This window comes from Pelobates fuscus, chromosome 13, assembly GCF_036172605.1.
Source record: "Pelobates fuscus isolate aPelFus1 chromosome 13, aPelFus1.pri, whole genome shotgun sequence".
NCBI classification, from domain to species: domain Eukaryota; kingdom Metazoa; phylum Chordata; class Amphibia; order Anura; family Pelobatidae; genus Pelobates; species Pelobates fuscus.
Window position 1 is genome coordinate 103,849,568 of NC_086329.1, and position 21,837 is coordinate 103,871,404.

Here is a 21,837-nt window from a genome sequence, read left to right on the forward strand (position 1 = left end):
CCTCACTCAGTATGTACCAGCTGTTATATGAAGCAGTGTTCATTGTACCCCATCTCCCCCTCACTCAGTATGTGCCAGCTGTTATATGAAGCAGTGTTCATTGTACCCCATCTCCCCCTCACTCAGTATGTGCCAGCTGTTATATGAAGCAGTGTTCATTGTACCCCATCTCCCCCTCACTCAGTGTGTGCCAGCTGTTATATGAAGCAGTGTTCATTGTACCCCATCTCCCCCTCACTCAGTGTGTACCAGCTGTTATATGAAAAAGGGTTCATTGTACCCCATCTCCCCTTCACTCAGTGTGTACCAGCTGTTATATGAAGCAGTGTTCATTGTACCCCATCTCCCCCTCACTCAGTATGTGCCAGCTGTTATATGAAGCAGTGTTCATTGTACCCCATCTCCCCCTCACTCAGTATGTGCCAGCTGTTATATGAAGCAGGGTTCATTGTACCCCATCTCCCCCTCACTCAGTGTGTACCAGCTGTTATATGAAGCAGTGTTCATTGTACCCCATCTCCCCCTCACTCAGTGTGTGCCAGCTGTTATATGAAGCAGTGTTCATTGTACCCCATCTCCCCCTCACTCAGTGTGTGCCAGCTGTTATATGAAGCAGTGTTCATTGTACCCCATCTCCCCCTCACTCAGTGTGTGCCAGCTGTTATATGAAGCAGTGTTCATTGTACCCCATCTCCCCCTCACTCAGTGTGTACCAGCTGTTATATGAAGCAGTGTTCATTGTACCCCATCTCCCCCTCACTCAGTGTGTGCCAGCTGTTATATGAAGCAGTGTTCATTGTACCCCATCTCCCCCTCACTCAGTGTGTGCCAGCTGTTATATGAAGCAGTGTTCATTGTACCCCATCTCCCCCTCACTCAGTGTGTGCCAGCTGTTATATGAAGCAGGGTTCATTGTACCCCATCTCCCCCTCACTCAGTGTGTGCCAGCTGTTATATGAAGCAGTGTTCATTGTACCCCATCTCCCCCTCACTCAGTGTGTACCAGCTGTTATATGAAGCAGTGTTCATTGTACCCCATCTCCCCCTCACTCAGTATGTGCCAGCTGTTATATGAAGCAGTGTTCATTGTACCCCATCTCCCCCTCACTCAGTATGTGCCAGCTGTTATATGAAGCAGTGTTCATTGTACCCCATCTCCCCCTCACTCAGTGTGTGCCAGCTGTTATATGAAGCAGGGTTCATTGTACCCCATCTCCCCCTCACTCAGTGTGTACCAGCTGTTATATGAAGCAGGGTTCATTGTACCCCATCTCCCCCTCACTCAGTGTGTGCCAGCTGTTATATGAAGCAGGGTTCATTGTACCCCATCTCCCCTCACTCAGTGTGTACCAGCTGTTATATGAAGCAGTGTTCATTGTACCCCATCTCCCCCTCACTCAGTGTGTTCCAGCTGTTATATGAAGCAGGGTTCATTGTACCCCATCTCCCCCTCACTCAGTGTGTTCCAGCTGTTATATGAAGCAGGGTTCATTGTACCCCATCTCCCCCTCACTCAGTGTGTGCCAGCTGTTATATGAAGCAGGGTTCATTGTACCCCATCTCCCCCTCACTCAGTGTGTACCAGCTGTTATATGAAGCAGGGTTCATTGTACCCCATCTCCCCCTCACTCAGTGTGTACCAGCTGTTATATGAAGCAGGGTTCATTGTACCCCATCTCCCCCTCACTCAGTGTGTGCCAGCTGTTATATGAAGCAGGGTTCATTGTACCCCATCTCCCCTCACTCAGTGTGTACCAGCTGTTATATGAAGCAGGGTTCATTGTACCCCATCTCCCCCTCACTCAGTGTGTGCCAGCTGTTATATGAAGCAGTGTTCATTGTACCCCATCTCCCCCTCACTCAGTGTGTGCCAGCTGTTATATGAAGCAGGGTTCATTGTACCCCATCTCCCCCTCACTCAGTGTGTACCAGCTGTTATATGAAGCAGTGTTCATTGTACCCCATCTCCCCCTCACTCAGTGTGTGCCAGCTGTTATATGAAGCAGTGTTCATTGTACCCCATCTCCCCCTCACTCAGTGTGTGCCAGCTGTTATATGAAGCAGGGTTCATTGTACCCCATCTCCCCCTCACTCAGTGTGTACCAGCTGTTATATGAAGCAGTGTTCATTGTACCCCATCTCCCCCTCACTCAGTGTGTACCAGCTGTTATATGAAGCAGTGTTCATTGTACCCCATCTCCCCCTCACGCAGTGTGTACCAGCTGTTATATGAAGCAGTGTTCATTGTACCCCATCTCCCCCTCACTCAGTATGTGCCAGCTGTTATATGAAGCAGGGTTCATTGTACCCCCATCTCCCCCTCACTCAGTGTGTACCAGCTGTTATATGAAGCAGTGTTCATTGTACCCCATCTCCCCCTCACTCAGTATGTGCCAGCTGTTATATGAAGCAGTGTTCATTGTACCCCATCTCCCCCTCACTCAGTGTGTACCAGCTGTTATATGAAGCAGTGTTCATTGTACCCCATCTCCCCCTCACTCAGTGTGTGCCAGCTGTTATATGAAGCAGTGTTCATTGTACCCCATCTCCCCCTCACTCAGTGTGTGCCAGCTGTTATATGAAGCAGGGTTCATTGTACCCCATCTCCCCCTCACTCAGTGTGTGCCAGCTGTTATATGAAGCAGTGTTCATTGTACCCCATCTCCCCCTCACTCAGTATGTGCCAGCTGTTATATGAAGCAGTGTTCATTGTACCCCATCTCCCCCTCACTCAGTATGTGCCAGCTGTTATATGAAGCAGTGTTCATTGTACCCCATCTCCCCCTCACTCAGTGTGTGCCAGCTGTTATATGAAGCAGGGTTCATTGTACCCCATCTCCCCCTCACTCAGTGTGTGCCAGCTGTTATATGAAGCAGTGTTCATTGTACCCCATCTCCCCCTCACTCAGTGTGTGCCAGCTGTTATATGAAGCAGTGTTCATTGTACCCCATCTCCCCCTCACTCAGTGTGTGCCAGCTGTTATATGAAGCAGGGTTCATTGTACCCCATCTCCCCCTCACTCAGTATGTGCCAGCTGTTATATGAAGCAGTGTTCATTGTACCCCATCTCCCCCTCACTCAGTGTGTGCCAGCTGTTATATGAAGCAGTGTTCATTGTACCCCATCTCCCCCTCACTCAGTGTGTACCAGCTGTTATATGAAAAAGGGTTCATTGTACCCCATCTCCCCTTCACTCAGTGTGTACCAGCTGTTATATGAAGCAGTGTTCATTGTACCCCATCTCCCCCTCACTCAGTATGTGCCAGCTGTTATATGAAGCAGTGTTCATTGTACCCCATCTCCCCCTCACTCAGTATGTGCCAGCTGTTATATGAAGCAGGGTTCATTGTACCCCATCTCCCCCTCACTCAGTGTGTACCAGCTGTTATATGAAGCAGTGTTCATTGTACCCCATCTCCCCCTCACTCAGTGTGTGCCAGCTGTTATATGAAGCAGTGTTCATTGTACCCCATCTCCCCCTCACTCAGTGTGTGCCAGCTGTTATATGAAGCAGTGTTCATTGTACCCCATCTCCCCCTCACTCAGTGTGTGCCAGCTGTTATATGAAGCAGTGTTCATTGTACCCCATCTCCCCCTCACTCAGTATGTGCCAGCTGTTATATGAAGCAGTGTTCATTGTACCCCATCTCCCCCTCACTCAGTGTGTGCCAGCTGTTATATGAAGCAGTGTTCATTGTACCCCATCTCCCCCTCACTCAGTGTGTACCAGCTGTTATATGAAAAAGGGTTCATTGTACCCCATCTCCCCTTCACTCAGTGTGTACCAGCTGTTATATGAAGCAGTGTTCATTGTACCCCATCTCCCCCTCACTCAGTATGTGCCAGCTGTTATATGAAGCAGTGTTCATTGTACCCCATCTCCCCCTCACTCAGTATGTGCCAGCTGTTATATGAAGCAGGGTTCATTGTACCCCATCTCCCCCTCACTCAGTGTGTACCAGCTGTTATATGAAGCAGTGTTCATTGTACCCCATCTCCCCCTCACTCAGTGTGTGCCAGCTGTTATATGAAGCAGTGTTCATTGTACCCCATCTCCCCCTCACTCAGTGTGTGCCAGCTGTTATATGAAGCAGTGTTCATTGTACCCCATCTCCCCCTCACTCAGTGTGTGCCAGCTGTTATATGAAGCAGTGTTCATTGTACCCCATCTCCCCCTCACTCAGTGTGTACCAGCTGTTATATGAAGCAGTGTTCATTGTACCCCATCTCCCCCTCACTCAGTGTGTGCCAGCTGTTATATGAAGCAGTGTTCATTGTACCCCATCTCCCCCTCACTCAGTGTGTGCCAGCTGTTATATGAAGCAGTGTTCATTGTACCCCATCTCCCCCTCACTCAGTGTGTGCCAGCTGTTATATGAAGCAGGGTTCATTGTACCCCATCTCCCCCTCACTCAGTGTGTGCCAGCTGTTATATGAAGCAGTGTTCATTGTACCCCATCTCCCCCTCACTCAGTGTGTACCAGCTGTTATATGAAGCAGTGTTCATTGTACCCCATCTCCCCCTCACTCAGTATGTGCCAGCTGTTATATGAAGCAGTGTTCATTGTACCCCATCTCCCCCTCACTCAGTATGTGCCAGCTGTTACATGAAGCAGTGTTCATTGTACCCCATCTCCCCCTCACTCAGTGTGTGCCAGCTGTTATATGAAGCAGGGTTCATTGTACCCCATCTCCCCCTCACTCAGTGTGTACCAGCTGTTATATGAAGCAGGGTTCATTGTACCCCATCTCCCCCTCACTCAGTGTGTGCCAGCTGTTATATGAAGCAGGGTTCATTGTACCCCATCTCCCCTCACTCAGTGTGTACCAGCTGTTATATGAAGCAGTGTTCATTGTACCCCATCTCCCCCTCACTCAGTGTGTTCCAGCTGTTATATGAAGCAGGGTTCATTGTACCCCATCTCCCCCTCACTCAGTGTGTTCCAGCTGTTATATGAAGCAGGGTTCATTGTACCCCATCTCCCCCTCACTCAGTGTGTGCCAGCTGTTATATGAAGCAGGGTTCATTGTACCCCATCTCCCCCTCACTCAGTGTGTACCAGCTGTTATATGAAGCAGGGTTCATTGTACCCCATCTCCCCCTCACTCAGTGTGTACCAGCTGTTATATGAAGCAGGGTTCATTGTACCCCATCTCCCCCTCACTCAGTGTGTGCCAGCTGTTATATGAAGCAGGGTTCATTGTACCCCATCTCCCCTCACTCAGTGTGTACCAGCTGTTATATGAAGCAGGGTTCATTGTACCCCATCTCCCCCTCACTCAGTGTGTGCCAGCTGTTATATGAAGCAGTGTTCATTGTACCCCATCTCCCCCTCACTCAGTGTGTGCCAGCTGTTATATGAAGCAGGGTTCATTGTACCCCATCTCCCCCTCACTCAGTGTGTACCAGCTGTTATATGAAGCAGTGTTCATTGTACCCCATCTCCCCCTCACTCAGTGTGTGCCAGCTGTTATATGAAGCAGTGTTCATTGTACCCCATCTCCCCCTCACTCAGTGTGTGCCAGCTGTTATATGAAGCAGGGTTCATTGTACCCCATCTCCCCCTCACTCAGTGTGTACCAGCTGTTATATGAAGCAGTGTTCATTGTACCCCATCTCCCCCTCACTCAGTGTGTACCAGCTGTTATATGAAGCAGTGTTCATTGTACCCCATCTCCCCCTCACTCAGTGTGTACCAGCTGTTATATGAAGCAGTGTTCATTGTACCCCATCTCCCCCTCACTCAGTATGTGCCAGCTGTTATATGAAGCAGGGTTCATTGTACCCCCATCTCCCCCTCACTCAGTGTGTACCAGCTGTTATATGAAGCAGTGTTCATTGTACCCCATCTCCCCCTCACTCAGTATGTGCCAGCTGTTATATGAAGCAGTGTTCATTGTACCCCATCTCCCCCTCACTCAGTGTGTACCAGCTGTTATATGAAGCAGTGTTCATTGTACCCCATCTCCCCCTCACTCAGTGTGTGCCAGCTGTTATATGAAGCAGTGTTCATTGTACCCCATCTCCCCCTCACTCAGTGTGTGCCAGCTGTTATATGAAGCAGGGTTCATTGTACCCCATCTCCCCCTCACTCAGTGTGTGCCAGCTGTTATATGAAGCAGTGTTCATTGTACCCCATCTCCCCCTCACTCAGTATGTGCCAGCTGTTATATGAAGCAGTGTTCATTGTACCCCATCTCCCCCTCACTCAGTATGTGCCAGCTGTTATATGAAGCAGTGTTCATTGTACCCCATCTCCCCCTCACTCAGTGTGTGCCAGCTGTTATATGAAGCAGGGTTCATTGTACCCCATCTCCCCCTCACTCAGTGTGTGCCAGCTGTTATATGAAGCAGTGTTCATTGTACCCCATCTCCCCCTCACTCAGTATGTGCCAGCTGTTATATGAAGCAGTGTTCATTGTACCCCATCTCCCCCTCACTCAGTGTGTACCAGCTGTTATATGAAGCAGGGTTCATTGTACCCCATCTCCCCCTCACTCAGTGTGTGCCAGCTGTTATATGAAGCAGTGTTCATTGTACCCCATCTCCCCCTCACTCAGTGTGTGCCAGCTGTTATATGAAGCAGGGTTCATTGTACCCCATCTCCCCCTCACTCAGTGTGTACCAGCTGTTATATGAAGCAGGGTTCATTGTACCCCATCTCCCCCTCACTCAGTGTGTGCCAGCTGTTATATGAAGCAGTGTTCATTGTACCCCATCTCCCCTCACTCAGTGTGTGCCAGCTGTTATATGAAGCAGGGTTCATTGTACCCCATCTCCCCCTCACTCAGTGTGTGCCAGCTGTTATATGAAGCAGTGTTCATTGTACCCCATCTCCCCCTCACTCAGTGTGTGCCAGCTGTTATATGAAGCAGTGTTCATTGTACCCCATCTCCCCCTCACTCAGTGTGTACCAGCTGTTATATGAAGCAGTGTTCATTGTACCCCATCTCCCCCTCACTCAGTATGTGCCAGCTGTTATATGAAGCAGTGTTCATTGTACCCCATCTCCCCCTCACTCAGTGTGTTCCAGCTGTTATATGAAGCAGGGTTCATTGTACCCCATCTCCCCCTCACTCAGTGTGTGCCAGCTGTTATATGAAGTAGGGTTCATTGTACCCCATCTCCCCCTCACTCAGTGTGTGCCAGCTGTTATATGAAGTAGGGTTCATTGTACCCCATCTCCCCCTCACTCAGTGTGTACCAGCTGTTATATGAAGCAGGGTTCATTGTACCCCATCTCCCCCTCACTCAGTGTGTGCCAGCTGTTATATGAAGCAGTGTTCATTGTACCCCATCTCCCCCTCACTCAGTGTGTACCAGCTGTTATATGAAGCAGGGTTCATTGTACCCCATCTCCCCCTCACTCAGTGTGTGCCAGCTGTTTTATGAAGCAGGGTTCATTGTACCCCATCTCCCCCTCACTCAGTGTGTGCCAGCTGTTATATGAAGTAGGGTTCATTGTACCCCATCTCCCCCAGCTGTTATATGAAGCAGGGTTCATTGTACCCCATCTCCCCCCAGCTGTTATATGAAGCAGGGTTCACTGTACCCCTTTATACAATGCACCTTGTATCACTGATTACCTCACTGCATGCTCCCCACGCGTGGAACGCACAGCTCCCGGCGCAGGATGATGACGCATGGAGACACGCCCACTCTGACTGCATTGCTTGTCTGTCAAAGTGGCAGCAGCCTATCAGAAGGAAGCGGGTAGGCGGGGCAATGCCTGACAGCAGAGAGTGTGGGCTCCATTGTTACAGTGAGAGCTGTTTGTCTGCCAAAAGAGATGTTCTATTAATATGGGAGGAGTTAGGAGACCCAGGGGGAGTGTGTTAGTGTGTCAAAGGTAGTGTTAGTGTGTCAGAGATTGTGTAAGTGTGTCAGCATTAGTGTGTCAGTAGTGTGTCAGGGATAGTGTTAGTGTGTCAGGGATAGTGTTAGTGTGTCAGATATAGTGTTAGTGTGTCAGGGATAGTGTTAGTGTGTCAGGGATAGTGTTAGTGTGTCAGATATAGTGTTAGTGTGTCAGGGATAGTGTTAGTGTGTCAGGGATAGTGTTAGTGTGTCAGGGATAGTGTTAGTGTGTCAGATATAGTGTTAGTGTGTCAGGGATAGTGTTAGTGTGTCAGGGATAGTGTTAGTGTGTCAGGGATAGTGTTAGTGTGTCAGATATAGTGTTAGTGTGTCAGGGATAGTGTTAGTGTGTCAGGGATAGTGTTAGTTTGTCAGGGATAGTGTTAGTGTGTCAGGGATAGTGTTAGTGTGTCAGAGATAGTGGTAGTGTGTCAGATAGTGTTAGTGTGTCAGTGTTAGTGTGTCAGGGACAGTGTTAGTGTGTCAGATAGTGTTAGCGTGTCAGTGTTAGTGTGTCAGGGATAGTGTTAGTGTGTCAGTGTTAGTGTGTCAGGGATAGTGTTAGTGTTAGTGTGTCAGAGATAGTGTTAGTGTGTCAGGGATAGTGTTTGTGTTTCAGTATTAGTGTGTCAGGGATAGTGTTTGTGTTTCAGTATTAGTGTGTCAGGGATAGTGTTTGTGTTTCAGTATTAGTGTGTCACGGATAGTGTTTGTGTTTCAGTATTAGTGTGTCAGGGATAGTGTTAGTGTGTCAGTGTTAGTGTGTAAGGTATAGTGTTAGTGTGTTAGTGTGTCAGTATTAGTGTGTCAGGGATAGTGTTAGTGTGTCAGGTATAGTGTTAGTGTGTCAGGGTTAGTGTTAGTGTGTCAGGGATAGAGTTAGTGTGTCAGATATAGTGTTAGTGTGTCAGGGATAGTGTTAGTGTGTCAGTATTAGTGTGTCAGATATAGTGTTAGTGTGTGAGGGATAGTGTTAGTGTGTCAGGGATGATGTTAGTGTGTCAGGGTTAGTGTTAGTGTGTCAGTATTAGTTTGTCAGGGATAGTGTTAGTGTGTCAGTATTAGTGTGTCAGGGATAGTGTTAGTGTTAGTGTGTCATTATTAGTGTGTCAGGGTTAGTGTTAATGTGTCAGTGTTAGTGTGTCAGGGATAGTGTTAGTGTGTCAGGGATAGTGTTAGTGTGTCAGGGATAGAGTTAGTGTGTCAGTATTAGTGTGTCAGAGATAGTGTTAGTGTTTCAGGGATAGTGTTAGTGTGTCAGTATTAGTGTGTCAGATATAGTGTTAGTGTGTCAGGGTTAGTGTTAGTGTGTCAATATTAGTGTGTCAGGGATGATGTTAGTGTGTCAGGGTTAGTGTTAGTGTGTCAGGGATAGTGTTAGTGTGTCAGTATTAGTGGGTCAGGGATAGTGTTAGTGTGTCATTATTAGTGTGTCAGGGTTAGTGTTAATGTGTCAGTGTTAGTTTGTCAGGGTCAGTGTTAGTGTGTCAGGGATAGTGTTAGTGTGTCAGTATTAGTGTGCCAGGGATAGTGTTAGTGTGTCAGGGATAGTGTTATTGTGTCAGAGATAGTGTTAGTGTGTCAGGGATAGTGTTAGTGTGTCAGAGATATTGTTAGTTTGTCAGAGATATTGTTAGTTTGTCAGGGATAGTGTTAGTGTGTCAGGGATAGTGTTAGTTTGTCAGGGATAGTGTTAGTGTGTCAGGGATAGTGTTTGTGTGTCAGAGATATTGTTAGTGTGTCAGTATTAGTGTGTCAGGGATAGTGTTAGTGTGTCACAGATATTGTTAGTGTGTCAGAGATAGTGTTAGTTTGTCAGGGATAGTGTGTCAGGGATAGTGTGTCAGGGATAGTGTTAGTGTAAAGGTAAAAAGGTAATTGGGGGCATACATGAAACATGCATTTTAGACGAATGGTACTTACCAAAATTCATACATAATACTGATTAAGATACAGCACACACATAAAAATACATTTTTACATGTTATAAGGCTACTTGAAATAACCAATCTCAGCAAACATGGGGAACGTTAGGTTTCAGTTCCATCGTGTGACCATATTGTGTGAAGCCCAAAGTAGCCGACAGTCACAGTACCCCAATGTTGGTGGGTCCTACACGAATTCAAACGTGGGAGACCAACTAAATAGTGCTAAATAAGCTAAAGTTTATTTAAGTAATCGGTTGTAAGAGCATTGAGAATAAACATAATTCAAAATTAATGTGATAAACTCAATTTAAAAAAAATGCCTTGTCTATATATATATACTAACAATGCAATTCATATATCTGCTGTATGAAAATTCTAATTAAAGAGACATTACTATCCAAACCCTCCTGGTTAGTGTTAAGTATGTTAGAGAAACACCTCTAGTGGCAGTCACTCAGACGGACCCTGGAGGTGCCTCCTGGGGCAGTGCTGCACAGTGTGACTGACATTCAGCGTCTCCACCCTCTGCATGCAGACACTGATTGTTCCTCATAGAGATACGTTGATGCTGTTTGGTACATGCCCAATCTATATTGTAAGATTTATTCTTCAACAGCAAAAATTTATATTGTTCCAAGAAAACATGGCTTTTGGATTTGAAATTTACTTGAATTTCTGACGATTCTCACTTTAGTGACTAACCCTGTGTATTTTTCAGGATCAGCATTGCTGGATGGACAGAGGCCGCCTGGTAGCTGAAGCACGGTCGTCTGCATGTACACTAGTCTAGGATGGAGCCACATATGAATACATTGGATGTTTAACCCATCATGGTAACATTTCATAATGAAGTTAAAAAGATTTACTTGTAAAAAAAAATTATTTTATTTTCTAAATTCAAAATTTGCTTTCATTTCTTGTCAACTGGCAATCTATGGAATAGCCCTGAAGAATTTCGCAAAACACTGAATTGTAGCCAACAAAAAAATTAAATATCAATATTGAGGCCAACATAGCTGATTTGGAGACATTCACAGTTTGACTCTTTTAGTCTGAACTCTGCCATTTGATTTCCAGTTTCACGAAAGAAACTCATCGTTATTCAATAAGCTGTTGTGGGAAGTTCATAGCACAGTTCAAATGTTAGACCAGACTAGCCGAGCTAAAAAGATAGCCGACTTGGAGGGTTTATTTAATTTGGTTATTTTGGTCTATGACATTCACTTCGGATTACCAACAGTTTGCAGTTTATTGAATCACCCTGTTTGAGTGTTTACCAGTGTGTGTGTGTATCCCTGCTGTCTAGCACTGAACGCTGATGTGGTTTTTAAAGAGCAGTAAATGCATGGGAAAAAAAGAAGGATCATATCAAATGTAGATCAGCCATACTCTATATAAACATTAAAGAGACGCTAAAAGCACCATAACCACTGAAGCGTAGGCTGGTGCTCGGAAGCTGTCCCTGGACCGGAGCCTCCTGTGCACTCAGCAGCTAGTGGCTATCTCAGCATGCAGTGTCTGTGTATGGATATCCTTGTGTAGCTGAACAGCTATGCATAGTAGTGCATAAACATCATGCTTTGTAACCGTTTATATTTGTTATGTGCATATCAACTTTAAAGTGTCTGTTTTGCAGTGATGTGAGCCCTGTCTTTGCACACACAGGCAGAATTTGAGACATTTAAAGCATATTTGTATCTCTTTTACAGTATTTTTTTTTTTTATACTCCTGTTTTATGGGATATAATTTTAATGTGTTCTGTGTTCAAGTTATTGCTCTGAAAATGTAAGGTCCGTTTAACAGTATGGGCTTCTCTTCTTGAAGGCTGTCCAAGGTACAATTAGTATGCTGATAACGTACAGTGCTCTTCAATTGATCACAGTTCAATACCCGTAACTTGATTGTTGACTGACTTCAGCCATCAAGCTAGTTACACAGCAGAATCAGCCAATTGTCACTGCAATATTTAGATCGGAAAGTGAAGCCTACAATTTTAAACAATCTCTACATTTACAACAATTAACACACAGACAGCATATAGGCAAAGTTAGAAGAGTCCGAATTTAAGTTGAGTCCCTCAGTTCTGTCCTGGATCCACTTCTCATGAACCTGTTTATTAATGATATTGTAATAGATAGTCATTGTAAGTCATGTGTCGGTGTTTACTGATGACAAAGTCTAGGTAAGCTCATACAGTGGGAGCAGGATAATGTCAGACAAGATTTAATGTAGATAAATGCAAAGTTGTGCATTTTAGGGTGAGGAATGCACAAGCAATGTATACTCTAAATGTTACTGCGTTCGGAAAACAATAAATGAGAAAAACATGGGAATAGTTATAAACAGACTAGTCGACAATGTGCAAATTCTGAAAGCAGTTGCTATGGTCTGTAAGGTGTTGGCATGGAAAAAGGTTTAATTAAAAGGAGGTTTAATTAATCGGACAAAAATGCAATCTCGCCTCTTTATAAATCCATGCCAAGACCCCACCTTGAATATGCAGAGCCCTTTTGGGCACCTTGTTTAGAGAAGGATGCTATGGAACTTGAAAAGGTGTAGAGGTGGACTACAAAATGAATTAGTGGACTGGAAGATTTTAGTTATAAAGAAACAATCGAAAACTTGAATTTGTATACTTTAGAAAATAGCGAAGGTAAAATGATAACATTATGTAAATGTATACAGAGCCTGTACAAACCGCTCTCTAGTAATCTGTTCTATGCACTATAACCATATCATCATATTGTATTGGTTATTCCTCTGGCATTGTCCCTCCATTCAGTTTTAAACCATTTTTGTACAGTTTAACACTGAATGAGGATACCTGGCTTCCCAAAGCCCCACCCCCAAGGAGGGATAGCTAAGGCAGTGTTTACACACTTCCTTGTAGCCATACTGATTCATATTTGCAATGACACCGTGATAGGCTGAATGCAGTCAGTTGACACTGTCAGCCAATTACTGCCACTTTTTGCTCCTTTGGCCAATCATTAGCCCAAGCAACACAGATGGAGTGGGCTGCTGTGGACTCTCGTTTAATGCTGAATGGTCGTGCTTTTCTGCACCATTTCGTTCATTTTGGATTTATTGGTTCGGCAGTTTAAAACTACCGAACACCGACCACCCTCCTGGCTCATTAACTTCAAAAGAACCATCTATTATGCACTCTCTGGGTGGCCGCTGTTCGTATAGCCGAATGCCACGTGGAACAGAAAATGGCGGCCATCTTGTTTGCACGAAAGGAGGCAGCGGGACTTGGTCGTCGAGTGTCTGAAACTAAAATTGGACACTCAACCTCCCGAACCACCGCTGAAACTACCGAACGCCTTCTTCCTTTAGTTGCCGAACAGCCAGGAGAGCGCCATTCGGTAGTTTGGTTCATATGAACAAGCGGAGCAATCGCTCCTATGAGCCAGTAGGATCCATTGGGACTTTATAAGTTTTTATGCCATTTACTGAATTGACCGACCGCACACGCTGAATTCGTGGAACTGTTTTGGGCAGGAGCCTCGTGTGTGGTCGGTAACTTATGACTTCCATACTTTTTGAGAACCCCTGAACCGATCTGGGTGAAATTTGGATATGTTGGTCCCCTAGATCAGGGCTATCAGGGGATACCTTGTGGGATACCTTGTGTGGAAAGGGGTGTTCTAATTTTTGGGGAAATTGTGTGCCCTCTGCCTGGAGATAATTGAGTTATTCCTAACTTATCTCAATATTTCCCAGGCAGAGAGAGGGCGGGTGTTACTGTAAATCTGTATGTTGATTGGTTAATGTCTTTGTTTACTGTGGGAGGTACTCTTGCAGGAGGATTCTCACAAAAGCCAGTGTGGCCTCAATAAAAATCATTCCTGTTACACCCTTCATGAAGTCTAGGATCATGCTTGGGGAATATTCTACTTGCTGGGGAGAATCGTCTTGGAAGCTGCATTCATCTACACTATTCCTCTATCTCCTAACTGCAGTTATAATCCCTTATGCTCAGCTATTGGGAAAGGAATAGAAGACAGCAGTACCATAACCACTGCAGGTCTTAACAGTTCTGTACAAAGGAAAACGGTTACCCATTCAGACTTGAAGAGAGGAAATTTCACCTATGACAGTGAAAAGGGTTCTTTGCAGTAAGTATATAGATTGTATTGTCTGTTGTATTATCTGTACAGATTTTATTTATTTTTTTTAAACCCTTGATGCTTTTTTAGAAACCCAGAATATTCAAGGATATATTAGTTAATATGTGGAGTAACAACTGAAGTAAAAAAAGGAATAGTTTTACAATTTTGCCAAAATGTTAAATCTCTTCAAACCCGTTTTTCTCCTTACAGATACAGATGCGTAAAGGCTGAACTTGATGGATGTTTTTTCCCCCTGCCTATATTACTATGCTACTGTAGCAGATGTGCTTTAAGTTAAATGGTAGCCCATGACATCATGTATATGCAACACACCATAGCATACGATGTCACTGGTTCCACACACTTTGGAAGAGGTAGGTACCTCTATGTAGAGGCTACAGATGGTGGTAAATATGTAATTGTGATCTATAGAATGCCCAGCTTAACATATTCCTTATTTATGTAATAATGAAACAGCAAATGTATTTCATATGTATTAAGCAACTCTAACATGTGTCTTAGAAGTTAAGTGGAAATGACAAGATGAGCTTCCGCGTGGATATTAAAAAATGCCATCTCAAGGCTTCATTTGAAGCAGAGCGCAAATTCTCAACAGCAAATTGCTTTTATAGTGCCTTGCGATAGCAGCCGTGGCAGGGAGCTTCAAAACAGTCATTACATGTTTAACTCGATTGCCCGAGAAGTGCATCTGCTAATAAAAGTGTGCAGTTTACATCACCTAAACAAGATCTAATGAAATCATCAGGCTCTTCATGTTTTAACCCTATTTACTAACAGAAGAGACCAATTGTAGAGTGGATCAGAGAAATACACCAAATCAGGCGATCGACACATTTATTTGGCCACAAAATTAATTTATTTCCCAAGTCTTAAAGGGAATTCATACTGTAAACATTTTTTTTATTTTTTATTTAAACGGGCCCCCTGCCCCTGTTCCTTTTACGATTAAGAATTGCATCTAAGTAACCATTTACTTACGTTTTTCCAGTGTCAAGACTCAGTCCGCTCTGCCTCCTTTCCTCAGTAACCATTCTGATATCTTCCGACTTCTTGGACGTCTTGTGCAATCCACTCTTTCTCATGGAGAAGCATTATGAGCTAGCATTGTGCTCCTCCAATCTAATGCTTCCTGAGAAGCATCAGAAGACTCTCGATGTCCTCATGCAATCTATGAGGATGTCGTTTATCGAGAACCAGAGTCTGATTTGGTTCTCACTCCGAAAGCACCACCTAGTGGTTGTCAGTGTATTAGCCACTAAAGGTGTGCTTAGCCCAGCAATGAAAACATTGCCGTTTCTCTAAACCAGCAATGTTTTACACTGCAGGAGCAAACGCCAGAGGCACTGCACACAGATCACTTCATCTCTATGACATGGTCTGGGTGCCTACAGTATCCCTTTAAATGCAGAGTCCTGTAATGTCACTATGGCAACAGAAACTGTTGCCAAATGTATGCAATCTGTGTACATTTTCTTAGTGCGTTGAGCTGCAGCATGTCATTCAGTGATTTGTACTTGCCAATAGTTGCTACGTTTTCGGTTTAAGCATTTTGGACTAATATTTGAAAATCACTTAGAGTGGTCTACCCATACCACCATGAGCACATTCATGTCAAACGATAGGCAACACTGATCCTTAAATTCGCCACAAACTTGTTCCTGAACTATATTTCCCATAATGCATTGATGGAATCTCCTCAATGGCTTACAATTAAACAGTTCTGGCTTAATCTTTATCATTATCCAAATTGGCATGTTTGGTCCAAACTGTTAAACTCAGATCTCAGCCTGTTATTAGAAGGATACTATAGAGTCAGTCACACAAACATTGCTGACACTATAGTGGTAAAATAACGGTTTAGGTAACTGGCCCCCCTCTCTTTACTTTAAAAATGTATTTTTATTCACCCTTTTCCTGTGCCACGCCAGTCTGGCCCGTGCCTTTTTCTACTGCCTCCATAGCTGAGATCATCCTCTTAAACTTCCTATTTGTTATGTTTTGAACAAGATAACCCATTGTCCAAGAGTTATGAGAATGGGAGTCACTCAACAAAACCATTAGGCACACAAATCCTGCAAGCGTCATGAAAGGAGTATTAAAACGCAACATATTTCCCTGCAATCTATTGCGTGTATAAAATGGCCTTGATTGAAAACCGAGAAGAAAAACAGCTTTGAAAAAAATTGTTTCCTGAGCCTTGGGTCCTTTGTGAAGCTGTGTGATACACAGATGACTAAACACTAATGTTCCCAACACAATATTGTGTGTCCTTCTGAACGGCATAACAGTGTGACTCACTCATAGGCTGTTTTATTGGCTGGTGAAAGTTATAGGACACAGATTTAGAACATTCCACATCAGCCCTGTTGCTTAACCAATCATGTTCATACACGTGTATTGGGACTTTGAGCAAACCGTGCACCAGCCTAGATCTCTTCCCCACTGTGGCAAAATTAACCTCGCCACTTGTGCCTGGAGAGGACTACTTGCCAGCCTCTTGCCATGTGATTATGGTCCATGGGAGGTTTGGCCCTTTAAATACAAGATGTGGGCATAATGGATTTGTGTTGTGCTGCTGCTGGCCCTTTAAGAACCATCTGGGGACATACTGTGACTTTTGGGAACAATGCCCCTTTAAGACTATGGCCCCTGGAAGATATTGCCTGTTAAAGACTAGTTTAGCAGATTGGATTTTAAAAGACTTGCTGCCCTTTAAATTGTATTAGAGCAGTTCTGCAGCTTTAACCCCTTAAGGACCAAACTTCTGGAATAAAAGGGAATTATGACATGTCACACATGTCATGTGTCCTTAAGGGGTTAAATTGGCACTTCGGATGCAGCCGAAGTAGTCGAAGTGGCGCCGTTCGACAAACGAACACGTGGCGGCGGCCATCTTTGTTCATTCGAACGAGGTCAGCGGTATGTGTAGCCAAATCCATGGAACTGAAATCGGCTACACATTTCAACGAACACCGCTGACCCTTACCTTCTACACTCCGTTTTCAGCTGTAGAGACTAAGTCCCGTTCGGCAGTTTGAACTCACTGCTATACTAAGCTAAATGCACGAACGGGTCATTTTTCTGTGTAAATCTATGGAACTGTTTTGGGCAGGAAAATGTGCTTGCGGTCGGTCATAAAGGACTCCCAGCTTTTTGATCTACTGGGGGGATTTGTATGATTTTTGGTTAGGTTTATATTTAAAGTATGCTGATTCTGAATATGTTTTATGTGAATATGATGCATATAAGTTACAGTATATATATAAAAAGTGTATTTTTCCTGCCTGTGATAAATTACATTAACCCATTGTGTTCAGTAATTATATCACAGGCAGAGGGGAGGGATTGTATGTTGGTGCTGGGTGTGTTTTACGGTTTGCCTGTAAATGATTGGTTGTACTGTGTCCCACCCTGTGGGATGTCCCCTTGCATGGGGACTTGCATAAAAGCCAGTGTGTGGTCATTAAAATCAGATCATCTTGAACCTTTCTTGAAGCCTTGGCTCATGTTTGGGGTTTGGAGAACTACACTCTGGGGATTGCTATAATCACTATACTCCCCAGGGTATGATCACTAAGCTCTGCTAAGAGCTCGTTCCTGTTCCTGCTCTCTGGGGAAAGAGAGGTTCACCCACTGGAAGCTGGATCCTGGCCTTGGGTCCAGGGTGGGTGGAGACGGCGAGACCCCGGCGCAGCTGCATCGCTGGAAGTGGGGTCTGCAGTGCTAATGGTGTCGGTTGGAGTGCTTGGAGTCCTCAGCGAGCACTAGGCGCATCGATTGGCGGAGGTACTCAGTCGGAGTGCCAGCGGTCCGTCACACCCACCTACATGTCTTTTTACATGTATTTTGGTATCTCAGGTGAGTCTGTTGATCCTAAGGAACCAAGGGTCTTGTGGAGTTCTAACTCAAGAAGAACCTGTGATTTTACTGTTCTTTAGGTTGGGGGGGGGGGGGGGGGTTGACTCTAGTACCCTGTATTTGCTCAATACCCTTATAGATTCCAGCCCAGATCACTGAAAAATCCAGCAATGATCTGAGGCCAAGATATAAGTATGCAGAAAGAAGAGATAGACCCCGATGATTAGGGATGTGCATGGGCAAAAAAATTGTCAGGGAATTCGGCACTTCGGTTCAGTTTGGGAGTTCGGCACTTTGGTTCGGCAATCCGAAGTTTGGGACTTCGGGACTTCGGCAATTCCCTAAACCTAACCCTCCCCCTAACCTAACCCCAACCCTACCCTTAACCCTAGTAGGGTTGGGGTAGGGTTAGGGTTGGGGTTATGGTTAGTTTCCTGTCATCATTCCCCTAATTTTCCCTCCCTCTCCTGTTTTGCCACTTTTCAGAAATCCAAAGCACTTCAGCAATTCAGTTCGGCACTTCGGAATTTACATTTGGACCGAAACGAATTGCACATGTCTACCGATGATGTCTCAAAGTTCTGGAGAAGATCAGCACTGCTTCACTCATGCTTACTTTGTCTGCTGTCAGAAATACTGTTTGTTTTTTGTTGTGCAAAAAAAATCTCATTGCAATATGTGGTCTTCAAATAGGTAGTATAGAAATGTATATTCTACCTCCAAATATACACTGGTTATATGATACAGCAAACCTTATTGTGCTATTCTTACTAACATAGTAATTTATATCCCTGCTTGAAAACAGTTAAACCTTTTGTCTTTAAGGAATTTCCCAAGACTGGTATGGCGAAAGTGACCTCGCCACTGGTTCTTGGAGGGGCCTCTTTTCCAGCCTCCTGCCCTATGACTATGGCCCCTGTGATAAACCTTGTTTAAAAATACTGTTTGTGCCCTTTTGGACTGGTACAGTAGCACTTCAACTCTCGAAGTGGTTCGAAGTGGCACTTTGAACTCCGGAACAATTGAAGGGAGTCGAAGTGGCCGCCATTTGACATTTGAACACGTGGCTGTGGCCATCTTGTTTAGTCGAACGCGTTCAGCTGTGTTTTGTCGTTGAGTTCATGGAACTCAAATCGGACACACGACGGTACGAACACCGCTGAACAGTTACCTTCCATGGAACTTCGGCTATTCACGGGAGTCGAACTGCGTTCGACTGGCAGAAGCTCACGAACAAGGGACACACACTGACTATGTTCACCAACCGTTACGTTTGGTAATTCAAACGGTACTTCTACTATTTGAAATAGACTGGCCGCACAGTCTGATTCTCTGGAACTGTTTTGGGCATGAAACTATGCGTGTGGTCGGTCAAAAAGAGACTTCCAGGAATTTCCTGAACCCCTGCTTTGATCTCGGTGATTTTTGGATATGTTGTTCACCCAGACCATGGCTATCAGGGGATATCTACCCTGGGGATTGCTTTATTACTATACTCCCCTGGGATTATAATCACTAGCTCTTTTAAGAGCTGTTCCTGCTACGCTCTCTGTAGTAGGAAAGGTTCACCCACGGGAAGCTGGATCCTGGTCTTGGGTTCAGGGTGGGTGGAGGACGGCAAGTTCCCAGCCAAGCTGTAACACTGGACGTGGGGACTACAGTGCTAATGGTGTCTGGTAGAGTGCTTGGAGCCCTCAGTAAGCACTAGGAGCATCGACTGACGGAGGCACCCATCGGGGTGCCAGGCGGTCCGTCACAACTGGTCTGGTTCCATCTAGCTTGTAGAGTAATTCTAGAATTTCAGGTGCATTTGGATATATGCAAACTTGGGAAGTCACCAATTACCTTTTTTTGCTCCAGAGATACAAGTTATGGAAGGTGATTGCTGGACTTACTATGCTGTATTCTGTTTTTTGGGATGGAGGAGTTACATTATTCATTACCTAACTGGCTCTGCCTTATTTGACTCTCTGACTACATTTCCTAATGGTCCTTTTCACATTTCTACGTGGGCACGACTTCTGTTTGACCCACATGAATGGGACAATATCTGGTTATCTGGCCCACTATTATTCTTTGCTGTGATCTTACAATATTACACGTGCTACTTTGAAGTCTTAGTTGAACTGAATTTAAATATCTGTAGAGCCCCATTTTCATGCTACAAACTAAAACATTTGGACAGCTTGAGAATCATAGTGATTTTTTTCTACATAGTATCTTTGTTGTTTCTTTGATAACCCGCTTCTCTGGGGGAAAAAGGAAAAATATACTAAAGTTGTATACTGAGTGCATCTTTGAATTCACACATGCCTGTACTTTACTGCTGGGAGGCATATGCCTATGTCTTCCTCAGCCCTTTTTCCTACTTTTGAAGGTTCAATCAGAATATGAGGTCAATGTTTTCAAAACCCTGATCTGAGAGCTGCAAAGATTTAGGTGGACCTTTACCGCTATTGAGTTCTTTATGCTGGGTTCTGGTGCATCTCCATCTGGTCATCTTTAGCCAAGGTGACGCAAGTGAGCGAAAGGTTAATTTCATTAAAAAAAAAAAAGTCACGCACTGATTTTTATTCAAACTGGCTTCTATGTGAAACAGACTGTTACACCCCTAACTGCTGCATTTAAATAGAAATATGATTTTATACAAATGTTCACGCTAGATTTAAATAGGGATCCGACCCCCTGATGTTACAAATGCTGTGTTCTGCTGCTTAGCATTGGGTACAGGCGATAGATACATATTTACAGGAATTTGTTCCTGAGCAGCTATTTATATCTTGGCTAAAAATACACCGTATGCCTCAATTTGTGTTACAGGGATGAGTTATATCAGCTTATTGCAAGTCTCAGATCTGTTTCTATTTTAACGAGTCCAAACACGCCAGTTCTGTTCTGCAAAGAGGATGATTCAGGCTGTTTTTTCTTGAGATTTTCAATCTTGTTATATAAAGTTGTTGACACGTAATCAATTCACTGTACTTAACATGTACCATTTCTTTGTGTCATGCTTGTGGACCAGCAATTGTTCAGATAGCGCCACGTCCTTTCTCTCAATAAAGGTCATTCATGGTACCATAGGTTTAGTAGAAGGTTTATGTACAGGCAGAGTACCTACCTCTCTGCACTGACAAAGGATAAATTTACCCTGTTCAATTACTAGGTTGTCCATCCAAGCCACTGGTTTCTTTGCAGTGCTGAGGATCTGCCAGTGCATGTGGCACCAAAAACACTGATATCTTACCATGTCATGGGACTCAAAGATGGAAAGAAGGTAAGAGGTTTTGACCACGGTTTTCAAACACTGTACATATATCGTATTTATGACCTTGTCCGCTGCCTTCATGTGCCACCTCATGACTAAATAATGTTATACAAGAATACATGGCTGGCATTTATGTTGAAAGTCATGTTTGGCCCTTAAAGGCTAGTTATGCAGACCAGACATAACTGAAGAAAAAGCATTGTTCAAGAGACCTAGAAATCAGTTTGAAAACAGTGAGCCCCAGTGGTAAAAAAAAGAAAAAGGCCACAAGTGTATTTTTTACAAGTTTGGTCAGTAGGGTTCCACCAGTGTAATGTCTAACGAATGTCACAACCATCTATGTTATAAAATATAAATGTGCATCTAGGCAGTTCTGGGGGTATTTCAGAGGTTTGATAGGTTTGAACATCTCAATGCCACATAGCAAGGAAAGTTACAGTAACTATATATATATATATATATATATATATATATATACATACATATATATATAAAAAAAATATATCCAAGATAGCACTCCTGGAGTGCTATCTTGGATATATTTTTTGAATTTTAGCTGACAAGAACCGGGCACCTACTATTTACACAGGAGGAGTGCAAGATTATCTTTTGTTTTGTGTACATATATATATATATATATATTATATTTATATTGTGGCAGCACAACAAAGGGTGTTCAGCCTCTCTTCATTGGGAAGCTTCAGTATACGGCCATGTGCAAAGGTGTCCCCCTGAAGATACCACTTCAGTGACCACAGGTTTTCTTGTTGTGACCCTAGGGGTAGCAAGA

General features: G+C 44.2%; 2 protein-coding genes across 4 annotated transcripts in view; one reads left to right on the forward strand and one right to left on the reverse strand.

Annotated features, from left to right (window-relative positions):
• POLR3GL (RNA polymerase III subunit GL) overlaps positions 1-7,656 on the reverse strand; it is a 56,937-nt gene extending 49,281 nt beyond the window's left edge. The window contains exon 1 of one of the 2 annotated variants that reach the window (XM_063440229.1): positions 7,589-7,656. The gene's annotated coding sequence lies outside the window, so the exon portion shown is untranslated. The remainder of the gene's footprint in view (positions 1-7,588) is intronic. The other variant, XM_063440230.1, reaches the window with a different exon arrangement.
• Positions 7,657-10,584: 2,928 nt separating this feature from the next.
• ANKRD34A (ankyrin repeat domain 34A) overlaps positions 10,585-21,837 on the forward strand; it is a 34,835-nt gene continuing 23,582 nt past the window's right edge. Inside the window, exon 1 of one of the 2 annotated variants that reach the window (XM_063440298.1) lies at positions 10,585-10,620. The gene's annotated coding sequence lies outside the window, so the exon portion shown is untranslated. Of the gene's footprint in view, positions 10,621-14,213; positions 14,278-21,837 lie in introns of those variants that run through there. The other variant, XM_063440297.1, reaches the window with a different exon arrangement.